The 13,507-nt window shown below is 37.9% G+C and overlaps 1 pseudogene; it reads left to right on the top strand.

Annotated features, from left to right (window-relative positions):
- The first annotated feature begins 260 nt into the window (after window positions 1-260).
- LOC123839112 (ubiquinol-cytochrome c reductase complex assembly factor 6-like) lies at window positions 261-13,283 on the top strand (annotated as a pseudogene).
- Window positions 13,284-13,507: the final 224 nt, after the last annotated feature.

A 13,507-nucleotide genomic window follows, 5' to 3' on the forward strand; every position in this document is an offset into this window, starting at 1 on the left:
TTTCAAAATATTACTGCTCTTTGACAATGTACTTGGTCACCCAAGAGTTCTGATGGAGATGAGGCAATGAGGTGAATGTGGTTTTCATGCCAGCTAACACGGCATCCATTCTACAGCCCAAGGATCAAGGGGTTAATTCAACTTTTGAGTTTATTATTTAAGAAAAACATTTCATAAGGCTACAGCTTCCATGTATAGTGATTCCTCTGATGGATCTGGGCAAAGTAAATTGAAAACTTTTTGGAAAACTTCACCAGAAGATGAATGATTCACAGGAAGCAGCCAAAATACCAACATTAACAAGAGGTTGGAAGAAGTTGATTCCAACCCGCATGGAGGACTCTGAGGGTTTCAAGACTTCAGTGAAGGAAGTAGCTGCAGATGTGGTGGAAATAGCAAGAGAACTAGAAGAATAGCCGTAGGATGGACAGAATTGCTGCAAGGTCAGGATAACTTGAGCAGATGAGGAGTTGCTTCTTGTGGATGAGCAAAGAAGTTGGTTTCTTGAGATGGAATCTACTCCTGATGAAGTTGCTGTGAAGACTGTTGAAATGACAACAAAGGACTTAGAATATTACATACATTTAGTTGATAGAGCAGTGTCAGGGTTTGAGAGGATTGATTCTAATTTGAAAGAAGTTCTGTAAAATGGTATCAAAGCGTGTCACATGCTGCAGAGAAATCATGAGAGGAAGATACAGCCTACAGTATAGTATACACATAACTTTTACATGCACTGGGAAGCCAAAAAATTTGACTCACTCTATTGCAATATTCACTTTATTGCAGTGGTCTGTAACTAAATCTGCAATATCTCCAAGTTGTGCCTGTACTTTGTGTTTTCCTATGTGTTTTTATGAATCAAGAGATGATAGAGAAAATAAGCTCAAATATAGAATTATTTGAAATGATCAGCCTTAAGAAAAGGGTCATATAACACACACACATATACACATACACACCAAGACACTAAAAGTATAATAGTATATTAAAACCTACAATGAAATTACTAAAGAGCAGAGGTGATATTAGAAAATTAGGAATCAATGATTTGAAAGACAGAATGTGAGGGAAGAAGATAAAGTGAAGTCTTTGGATAAGAAATATTTCATAGAGAGAGGCCAAGGGCTACAGAAGCGACATATGAAGGACAGTGATCCTGAAAAATAGCCAGGAGGAATTGAAGCAGAACATGAGAGCAGGGAACCTTGGTGTCTAAGAACATGGGTCCTTGCATCAACAGGCATAGATTCAAACTGATTAGGTTGAAAAAATTGTTCAACTATTTTAATCTTGGGATTATCATCTATAAAATGGGAACACTAATCATTCCTACTTGATATGGTGGTTTGGGGAGTTAAAGCTTCGTGCAAGACACCAAGGAAGAATTCCAAAATAGCTAAATTTGTGGGGAAAAAATCCTTACCTAAACATGTCTTGATTTGTGTTTAATTTCAAGAGTAGTTTTTGTTCTCTTGTATTTTCTATTTTCTGATTAGTAATGGTAGTTTTGGGTTTGTTTGTTTGTTTTGTTTCCTGGATGAAGGAAAAGAGGAATCCCACAATTAGGAAAATAGAAAAATATGTTCCTTTCAAAGGAAGAATCACTCTGATTTCAGTCCTTTCCTATGTTAAAGAAGAGATCATGATGTGCCAATATCCATGGGATTTCCTTTTTTCATCTTTATCCAAATTTAATTCAGGAAATGAATAAATACTTAGATTTTTAGAGAAACTATTCAAGTTTGATTATTTTGTTCCCAGTCCCCTCCTCAGCCCACTCCATAACCACTATATCCCACTAGTGCTATAACAAATGATCACAAACTTAGCACAGTAAAACAATGCAAATTTATTACCTTACAGTTCTACAGGTCAGAAGTTTTACCCAGGTCTCATTGGGCTAAAATCAAGGTGCTGGAAAGTCTGCATATCTTCTGCAAATTCTCGAGAAGCATTTGTCTCCTTGCCTTTTCCAGCTTCTAGAGGCTCCTGCATCCTTGGACTACGGCCTCCTCCCTCCTCCTTCAAAGCCAGCAACAGTAGATAGCGTCTTTCTGACATCACATCACTCTAATTTCCTCCCCTGCTTCTCTCTTCCCCTTTTAAGAGCCCTTGTGATGATAAGGAACTCACAAGATAATCCAGACTAACCTCTCTATCTTAAATTCAGCTGATTAGTAACCTTAATTCCCCCTTGCCATGTAAAGTAACATATTCACAGGTTCCAGATATCAGGATGAGGACATCTTTTGGGGGGGGCATTATTCTGCCTACCACAGCCAATAAACAGGCTTTATCAGTAAAAAGAAACATTTTTGAACACTGAGAATGGAGCCTCCAAGAGGGCCTTCCTTTCCCATCAGATACACAGCCTCCTCTACTAAGAAGTAAGTGACTGATTTGGGGGCCATATATATCAACATCATCTACTCACTGTTTTGGTTTTTTGGGGTTTTTTTAATGAATTAGTAATACATTCTTATAGTTTAAAAAGAGAAGATTTTAAAAAGTATCTAGTGAAAAATATCCCTCCTAATGCTGGTTCCCACATCTATCTGTTCAAAACTTCTACGCACTTACAACTCCATTGACACATTCCTGTGTATACTATATTGTTTGTGCATATTCAAGCAATTACAGATACATCTAAATTTTTTGACCTATTTTTTTAACCTCATAGTTTCTATACTCTGTACCATATTTTCCTTATTGTGGTAAAAACATATGCCATAACATTTACCATCTTAGCCAATTTCTAAGTATACAGGTTAGTAGTGTTAGGTACAGTCACATTATTGTGCAACCCATCTCCAGAACTTTTCATCTGGTAAAACTGAAACCCTGTACCCATTAAACAACAACCACCCATTCCCCCTTTCTCTAGTCCCAGGCAACTACCATTTTACTTTCTGTTTCTATGAATTTGACTACTCTAAGTATCTCATATAAGTAGAATCAGTATTTGTTTCTTTGTGACTGGCTTATTTCGTTTAGCATACTGCCCTCAAGGTTCATCCATGCTGTAGTACGTGTCAGAATTTTTTTTCCTTTTAAGGCTGAATAATATTCTATTGTATGTATACACATACAACCACATTTTGTTTATCCATTTATCCCTGGAGGGATACTTGGGTTGCTTCCACCTGTTGGCTATTGTGAATAGTGCTATTATGAATATGGATATACAATGTACCATGATGTTTTCATCTTATCAATGTTATAACTTGGAGATCTTTGCATATTACATATGAAGAGCTTTTCATTTCTTTCTTTTTTGAAAAATAATATCATAATATTTTGTTATATTGATGGACCTCTATAGAGCTAATACATTGAAGAACATCTGTATGCTTTCCACTTAGCAGAGTTTTCAAGGTGAAAAATTTTATCCTCAAAAATCTATTCATATTCAACTTGTCTTTCTTAGAAGTCATCAAAAAGAAGAGATTCCTAGGTATTTTGACTGAATTTCTCTGATAAAATTAGATATATTTGAATTAATTTGGAGATGAATAAAAATATTGAACTCAGGATTGGAAAAATCTGGACAGTTAGCATTGAAAATGTTTAAACAAAGGATTAAGTAAGATAATTGTTATAATATGGCTACATAACTAAACACATGTTTTAAAAATAAAAATTAAGACACAGTACTAAGTTAATAATGATTTAAAAATAATCTGAATGAAAGTTTAGATATTATAACACTAGAATACATTTTCATAAAATGAGGGGAAATTAAAATTTGCTAAATTCCTTAGCCTGTATAGACAAGTGTCAAAGATCTTTATGTTTTTTGTGTTTGACAATTCAAGAAATACGAATTAAAACATGGTCAACATAAAGATTACCAGTAATAGAGTTTAAAATTATATGAATGCATTACAAGTTATCAGAGAATAATGACACTTTCCACTTGAAATCCTTGGGCAGAGGGAGAAGAAAAGGCAAGAGCATTGAGAAAAATATCAAAGCACCCTCAGAAGGTGAGGTTGGAACTCAAGGAATCCAAAAAAAAAAAAAATGAGTGAGGTTAAAGGAAATCTTAACCAAATAAATAAAAATAACTAAACTGGAAAAATAATACAAACAGGGTAAGGAAGTTCAGAATTGGAAAATACCATATTTGACAAGAGAGACAAAGAAGTTTATTGGATACAAGGAAACTAGAGACAGATTTGCATCTACTCCAAATGGTATAATAGGAAAAGAAGAGTCTAGGAGGCTTATTCCTGGGTAAAGTTTTGGATTATCAGTCAGATACTGGAAGATCCAAGAGACCTGTATCAGAAAGAGAATGCACAGGTATGAATTGGGAAGGACACAGATGGGATTTGCAAAATGCATGCACATACCCCAAAGATACATAAGAAGAAAGTTATTTGAAGCTCTGCCATGCTTTCTGCATACAAGAAAGATAGCATAAGGATTCCACCACCTTGAGAAAAATGGGAACAAAAGTAACCTCCAAAGTTAAGTATTTAAAATCAGTGTGTAAGATACACATTTAGGAGAGGACGTTATTTTTAGATATCTACTTTGAGTCCAAAATAAAATCACATAAAAAGAGGTTGGCTAGTAGCATTGATGCAATTAATTTGCAAGGTAGGAGAGAAGTCATAAAATGTAAGTGAAAGGCATATTCTTTTTTTTTTTTATGATCCTATGAAAATAACCAAAACTAATTTATTAAAAGCTGGAAATTCAATTAAAATTTATATGGAAGAGGAGCAAACTCCTTATAATAGTAATATTTCAGAACTGAAGGCCCCTCAAAGAACATTCTATTCTACTGCTATATTAGAAAAGGAATATGTAAGACAATCCATGAGGAATAACGAAGAGGCAAAAAGCAAATCAGCCTTTAAAGAGACAACAGTGGCTGCCAACATCAAAAACCTTCCAGTTTCTCAAAGGAAAAAGTGGAAACAAAGGCTTGGAGAGCTGAATTAGATATTCATATCTGCAAATGAATTTTATGTGTATAAATAGAAGAAAATAGATGAAGAAATATAGAAGAAAATATTCTTTAAATAGAAGGCATTCTTGTTTATAGATTTTGGCAAAAAGAGAAAAGGAAAGACAGAAGGCAAACAAAAACAAATGCTTTTACATTTAGACATCTGAGAATAAAGAGAAAGAGTTACAAGCCAAAGAAATAAATGCTTTCAGATGGCACAGAAGGAGAATCCACAGATGACATAGGAGGTCACCGGCCACAGGTGAGCAGGCAGGGATAAGACCTGGAGCCGTGAGGGTTACAACCGTGTCATGGACAGCTTAGGCCAGGAGGAATAAAAGGACTGATGGGCCAAGGCAGAGGCACAGGTGAACGGAGCCTGATATTTTGATGATCTGATCTTCCAGTTGGTATCTTTTAAAAATTTTTTTTCCTAGCAATGCTCGAAGACCCAGAAACTAGAGAGAGATATTGGAATGAGTTGCCAACATGCCCCTGGGATTTCCCCCAGAACGGAATTTCAAAATAACTTTTGCCACGTTCCTTTATGCAGCCCACTTCATTAGAACTGATGGGTGAGGTTGCCAGGACTGACAGCTTCCTCACTCCTGGCTCCAGACTCTGTAGTTTGGGAAACAATCAGCCCCAGAAGTCATCAGAATAGGCACCTGCTTCCTTGGAATTATGACTGGGAAGTATCCCAACCTGAAATATTTCCCACAGTCTCTGAAACCCCCGTCAGAGGCTCATCATTTAGATCTGGGAGGTGGCTTTGCCTAGTTTTACACATGCTCTTCTTATGACCTAGAAAGCTCCTCTCTCCTCTCTAATATGTCTGACCAAGGCCTACTTATCCTCTATAGATTAGCTTCCTGTCATTCCTTAAGGAAGTCATTCTGAATACTCTTCACAGCACTTCACATCTGTAATTATACATCTGTGTACAAAATGAATAAAATTTTAAAATTTTGCCTGATTAATGAGAACCATATATATTTGATCACTAATGAATCTTCAATACAAAGCAAAGTACTTTGCAATAAATACTGAATATATAAATGAATGAGTGAATGAATGAATGAATGAATGAATGAAGATATAGATACCCTCAGAGAAGTAATACTTTAAAGCAGTGGTTCTCAAAGTGTGGTCCCTGGAAGAGCAGTATCTTCATCATCTAAGAATCTCAGACCCTGCCTCAGACCTACAAAATGGGGGTTGAGCCCAGCCATCGGTACTTTTACAAACTCCTCAGATGATGTTGATATATGCTCAAGTTTAAGAACCACACCTTAAAGGGCGCCTGGGTGGCTCAGTTGGTTGAGCGACTGCCTTCGGCTCAGGTCATGATCCTGGAGTCCCGGGATCGAGTCCCGCATCGGGTTCCCTGCTCAGCGGGGAGTCTGCCTCTCTCTCTGACCCTCCCCCCTCTCATGCTCTCTCTCTCAAATAAATAAATAAAATCTTAAAAAAAAAAAAAAAAGAACCACACCTTAAATAAGTCTTCATCAGCTTTTTGCTTTATGGAAGGAAATACGGACTCAAATGCCTACAGAAATCATGAAAGTTGCATAAATGAGTGACATAAAGGGAACAGGTGTAAAACAATAAGGAGTAGTGGAGACTGTAGCAAAATAGAGAGCAAGAGCACATGCCCCACCTAAAGAGGTGAGCTCCAAGTGACATCACCAATATAGCAGAGTGGGAGACCCCACCTTGGTTCCTCCAACAAAGAACAACAATTAGCTATCCATGAACAAAAATAGCTCTGGGAGAGTTCAGGGGTCCACTTAAAAAACCTCAACAACACAGTTGGACAAAACAAAACAAAACAAAACAAAAAAACCCTGAGAATGACCACAGAAAAGGAGTAAAAATTATTTCATTTTGCCTGCATCTGCCCATCCTCTAGGCTGACACAGCTCAGCACCAAGAGGGAACTCCTCTCACTAGGAAAAGAAAAGTGGGGTGAGCAACCACTTCCCCAGCATCTGAAGCACTACAAGGAAGGACCCACTTCAGTCTCACCCCATCTAGAGACTGGCATAGCTGAGATCTAGAAATGGCTGGGCACAAAGAAGAAGGGCAGGGGCTACCAACGTCAACCTCTTGGTGGGAGCGACCCTAGTTCCCAGTGGCCTTCTTTGCAGAGGACCATCGCAGCCTTCACTGCTGAGATTCTCAACAGCACTCATGGATGCTGTGGACTCTCCCAGCTGTCATCACTGAAGATCCCATCAGAGAGCCCAAAAGACTGCTCTGCAGTGGATCTCAACAGCTTCTACTGCTGACGAGACCAACAGCGAACACAGCTGCTGCAGACCCCTTGCAGCGCTCACTGCTGACGGCCCCATAGATTTTTGTGTTTGCAGACTCCAGCTGCCTGAGGTCCTCCTTGCTCTCCACCCTGGCCAGAGCCACCCCAGTCGACATCACTCTGAACAGCCTAGGCCTGCGATCCAACGAGGCCACCCCACCCACTGCTAGCCACAGCTTCTGCAACTGTGTGTGTGCACAAGTCCAGCCGGGACCATGCACCTGCTCTGGCCACCGGAGCCAGCCCAGACTCTGGTCACTGGCCTATACTGCTACAGGGGCTTACAGCTAAACCCTGATGCCTCCCACCTGCATGCCACCAGCCCCAACTCCGATCACTGGCCCCCACTGCCGTGCACGCACCTGAGGTTAGTCCTTGCAGCCACCTGAGTACAACAACGGCCTAGGGCCCTGCTGCATCCATACTTGGCTTCGGCCCCTGCCACTGGCCGCTGCCCTTGCCACTGTGCATGTGCCTGCTGCCACCCTGCCCGCACACAAGCACCTGCAGCCAGCTCCCACCGTCGATTATGTGCACGCCTAGCTCTGGCCACCAACGCCACCTGCCCTGGTTCCACGGCATGAAATTTGGAGGTGCTGCTGAGAGCCCCAACAGCTCTTGTATCCACCGGGAACCCCCTACGGCTCTTGCCAACAAGGATTGCTGATATCACAGATCACAGCTGCCTGAGCCAACAATTCACCATTTCCCCCCAGATCCAGACCAACCACAGGCCCCCACACTTGGTGCCCCACACCGGTAGACCTGAGGCCACAGCGTGCTCCAGCATGCCCCTACCCACAAATGAAGATCTTTCCTTACCAAAGTCAACTATAAAGTCTAGAAGAGGTGACTGCTTCTTCAAATGTGCAAACTCCTATGCAAGGCTACAGAGATCACAAGGAATCAGACCAATGTGACACCACCCAAAGGAAAACAAAAAACTTCCAGTAACCACAAAAAATGGAGATCTATGAAATGCTCAACAAAGAATTCAAAATAACTATTCTAAAGAAGCTCGGAGAACCACAGGAGAAATGGATAAACAATTTAACAAAATCAGGAAAACAGTACAAGAACAAATGAGAAGTTCAACAAATAGAAAATATAAAAAGGAACCAAACAGAAATTTTGGAGCTGAAGAACACAATGCGTGAACTAAAAAAAATGAGAACTTGCCACTTGCCCTCTGACCCGCTGCCGAACACCAGTGCATTCTGCGCCCCCCGACCATACCCGCCGGCGTGTCCTGGCCACCTACCTGAAAATGTTCACTGCCAGCCTCCTGACCATGTGCGCCGGGGCCAAAGTGGTGCACAGGTACTACCAGCCGGACCTGACAATACCTGAAATTCCACCAAAGCCTGGAGAGCTCAAAACGGAGCTTTTGGCACTGAAAAAAGGACAACATGAACCTCAAGTTTCTCAACAGTAGAAACCTCAAAATGCTTAACTCTGCCAAGAACTCCATGAATAATATTATAAGTATTAAATATAGGGCGCCTGGGTGGCTCAGATGGTTAAGCGTCTGCCTTCGGCTCAGGTCATGATCCCAGCGTCCTGGGATCGAGTCCCGCATCGGGCTCCCGGCTCAGCGGGGAGCCTGCTTCTCCCTCTGACCCTCTCCCCTCTCATGCTGTTTCTCTCTCGCTCGCTCTCTAAAAATAAATAAAATCTGTAAGTATTAAATATATATTTTTAAAGTTTATTGAGTCAAACTGGTTGTCTGCAAGAGGTGCCCAGGTGTTAACTGATGCATTGAGATTTAATTATGGATTGACCAGTGTTTCTTGAAAACTGCCAAAGTTTATATCATCAGCTTTTTGAATGTTATTTGAATAGATACTTAGTCTTGGATATCATGTGAGACAGAATATTTACAGTGTTTCCTATAATTAAATTTTGGTTTAATTCTGGTTTATTTCTCTGAATAAGCTTGACTATCATGGTTTATTTCTGGTTTATTTCTCTAAATAAGCTTGACTATCATGGCAAATGGGAATTATGAATTAACAATAATAAAAGTGTCATTGACAATGAAAAAAAAATGAGAACTTAAGTAGGAAACCCAGTCAAGCAGAAGAAAGAATCAGTGAGCTCTAAAACAGGTCATTTGAGATTATCCAGTCAGGGGAGAAATAAAGAAAAAGAATGAAAGGGAATGAAGAAGGCCTATATATGACTTATAGGACACAATCAAGCAAAACAAAAGTCACATTATGGAAGTCCCATAAGGAAAAGAGAGAGAGAAAGGGACAGAGAGCTTGTTTAAAAGAATAATGGCTAAGAACTGCCCAAATCTGAGGAACGATGTCAACAACCAGGTACATGAAGTTCAAATGTCTCCAATCAGGTTAAACCAAAAAAGACTTCACCACGATACATTATAGTAGCACTGTCAAAAATCAAAGACAAAGAGAATTTGAAAGCAGCGAGAGAAAAGAAGCTCATCATATAAAAGAGAGTCCCTCATAAGACTATTAGCAGATTTCTCAGTAGCAGAATATATTTTTCTCAAGTGCACATGGAACATTCTCCAGGATAGATCGTATGTTAGGCCACAAAACAAGTCTTACAAATTTAAGAAGCTTGATTGAAATCATATCACATATCTCTTTTCCTACCACAATGCTATGAAACTAGAAATCAATAACAGGAAGAAACATGGAGAAGTCACAAATATGTGCAGATTGAATAACACATTCCTGAACAACCAATGTGTCAAAGAAGATATCAGAGGGGATATTTAAAAATATCTTAAGACAAACAAAAATGGAAATACAACATACCAAAACTTAAGAGATGCAGCAAAAGCAGTTGTTAGAGGCTAGTTTATAGTGATAAATGCTTGCATTAAGAAAAAAGAAAGATCTCAAATAAACAGCCTAACATTATACCTTAAGGAGAAAAATAAGAACAATCTAAGTCAAAAGTTAGTAGAAGGAAGGAAATAACAAAAATTAGAAATAAATGAAATAGAGATTAGAAAGACAATAGAAAAATACCAATAAAACTAAGATTTGGGTTTTGAAAAGATACATAGAACTGATAAATCTTTAGCTAGACGAACTATAAAAAAGGAAAGAAGACTCATAAAATCAGAAATAAAACAGGAGACACTACAACTGATACCACAGAAATACTAAGGATAGTAATAATAATAAGTCACTTTGAACAATTAAACACCAACATATTGGGTAACCTAAAAGAAATGGATAAATTCTTAGAAACATACAACCTACCAGGACTGAATCATGAAGAAATACAAATTTGGACTGTAAACTAATAACAAGTAAAAAGATTGAATCACTAATCAAAGTCCCTCAACGAAGAAAAGTCCAGGCCATATTGCTTCCTGGAGAAATCTATCAAACATTTAAAGAAGGATTAATAGTAATCCTTTTCAAACTCTTCCAAAAAATTTAAGAGGAGGGAACACTTCCAAACTCATAAGGCCAGCATTGCCAGACAGGGACATTGTGCGGAAAAAAAATTATACGCCAATATCCCTGATGAACTTAGAGGCAAAAGTCCTCAGCAAAATACCAGCAAACTGAATTCAATAGTACATTAAAAGGATCATATACCATGATGGAGTAGGATTTATCCTTAAGATGCAAAGATGGTTCAATGTATGCAAATCAGTAAATATGATACACCACCTTAATAGAATAAAAGATAAAATTCATATGATCATTTCAATAGATGCAGTAAAAGCATTTAAAAAATGTCAACATCCTTTCATGATAAAAAGAAAAAAACACTCTCAACAAAGTGCGTAATAGAAGAACAGACCTCAAATAATAATGATCATATATGACAAGCCAACAACTGACCGACACCATGCTCAATGGTAAAATCCTAGAAGCTTTTCCTTCAAGATCAGGAACAAGACAAGAGCACCCACTCCTATTGTACTAGAAGTCCTAGTCAGGGCAATTAGACAAGATAAAGAAAAGTTATCCTTGAAAAGGAAGAGGTAAAACTGTCTTTTTGCAGAGGGCATGACCTTCTATATAGCATTCTCAAAGACTCTAGCAAAAAAACTGTTAAAACATGTTAATAAATGTAATATTTATTCATAAATAATAAACAAAACTATTAATAAATTAATTCCCTAAAGTTGCAAAATACAAAATCAACATGCAAAAACCAGTTATATTTCTATACACTTGCAGTGAAATATCCAAAAAATACATTAAGAAAAAAATCCCATTTACCATAGCATCAAAAAGAATAAAATACTTAGGAATAAATTTAACCAAAGAGATGAAAGATCTGTACATTGAAAACTATAAAACACTGATGAAAGAAATTGAAGATGACACAAATAAATGGAAAGATAACCCATGTTCATGGATTAGAAGAACTAACACTGTTGAAATGTCCATTCCACCCAAAGAGATCTAAATATTCAGTGCAATCCCTATCAAAATTCCAATGGCATTTTTCACAGAAACAGAACAAACAGGGGCATCTGGGTGGCTCAACTTGTTGAGCATCCAGCTCTTGGTTTCGGCTCAGGTCATGACCTCACAGTCCTGGGATGGAGCCCCACATTAAGCCCCATGTTGGGCTCCATACTCAAGGCAGAGTCTGCTTGAGATACTTTCCCCCTCCCTCCCTGCCAACCCCCTGCTCCTCTCCCCACTTGCACTCTCTTTCTCTCTCTCTCTAAAATAAATAAGTAAAATCTTAAAAAAAAGAAAGAAAGAAACAGAACAAACAATCCTAAAAACCATATGGAACCACAAAAGACCCCAAATACTTAAAGCAATCTTGAGAAAGAAACACAGCTAGAGTCATTATATTTCCTGATTTCAAACTATATTACAAAGCTACAATAATCAAAACAATATAGTACTGGCATAAAGCAGACACACAGATCAATGGAACAAAATAGAGAGCCTAGAAATAAATCCAAGCATATATGTTCAACTAATTTTCAACAAACACACCAAAGGATAGTGTCTTCAATAAATGGTATTGGGAAAACTGGACAGTCACATGCAAAAGAAGGAAATTGGACTCCTATCTTACACCATACGCAAAAGTCAATTCAAAATGGATTAAAAATTTAAACGTAACACCTGAAACCATAGAACTCCTAAAAGAAAACATAAGGAAAATCTCCTTGACATTAGCCTTGCAATGATTTTTTGGAATTGGTACCAAGAGCACAGGCCACAAAAGCAAAAATAAATAAGTGGGACTACATCAAACTAAAAAGTTTCTGATCAGCAAAGGAAACAATGAACAAAAGGGAGAAAAGATTTGCAAATCATATATCTGATAAGGGGTTAATATCCAAAATACATAAGTAACTTACACAATTCAATAGCACAAAAAACAAATAACCAGATTAAAAAAAAAATAGGCAAAGGACTTAAATACACATTTTTCCAAAGAAGACTTATAAATGGTCAACCAGTTTATAAAAAGTCATTCAACATCACTAATCATCAGGGAAATACATATAAAAACCACAATGAGGTTTCATATCACACTTGTTAGAATAGCTATTATCAAAAAGTTGAAAGAGAACTGGTGTCGGCAAGAATGTGGAGGAAAGGGAACACTTGCGCGCTCCTGGTGGAAATGTAAATTTGCGTAGCAGTCATGGAAAACATTATTGAGGTTCCTCAAAACATTAAAAATTGAACTCTATGATCCAGCAATATATATATATATGTATATATCAGAGGGAAATGAAGTTACTATCCTGAAGAGATATCTGCACTCCCATGTTCATTGCAGCATTATTCCCAAAAACCAAGATATGGAAACAACCTAAGAGTCCCTCAACAGATGAATAAAGAAAATATACAATTATTATTCAGTTTAAAAAAAGAAGGAAATTCTGCCATTTGCAACAATGTAGATGAACATGGAAGACAGGTTCTATGCGAAATAAGCCAGACACAGAAAAGCAAATGCAACATGGTCTCATTTATATGTGGAATCTCAAAAAAAAAAAAAAAAGAAAAAGAAAAAAAATTGAACTCCTACTAACAGAAGTAGAATGGGAAAAGTAGTGATATTGATCAAAGAGTACACACTTTCAGTTACAAGATGAGTATGTTTGGAGACCTAATTATGCCGCATAGTGTCTATAGTTAATAATAATAATAATAATATTGTATTCTTGAAATTTGCTAAGAAAGTAGATTTCAAGTGTTCTCACCCCACACACAAAGGTAACTATGGGAGATGATGGATAGTTTAAT

Source organism: Mirounga angustirostris, unplaced genomic scaffold (genome assembly GCF_029215605.1).
Source record: "Mirounga angustirostris isolate CCGP_5_RB_7025 unplaced genomic scaffold, mMirAng1.0.hap1 SCAF_3, whole genome shotgun sequence".
Classification (NCBI taxonomy): Eukaryota; Metazoa; Chordata; class Mammalia; order Carnivora; family Phocidae; genus Mirounga; species Mirounga angustirostris.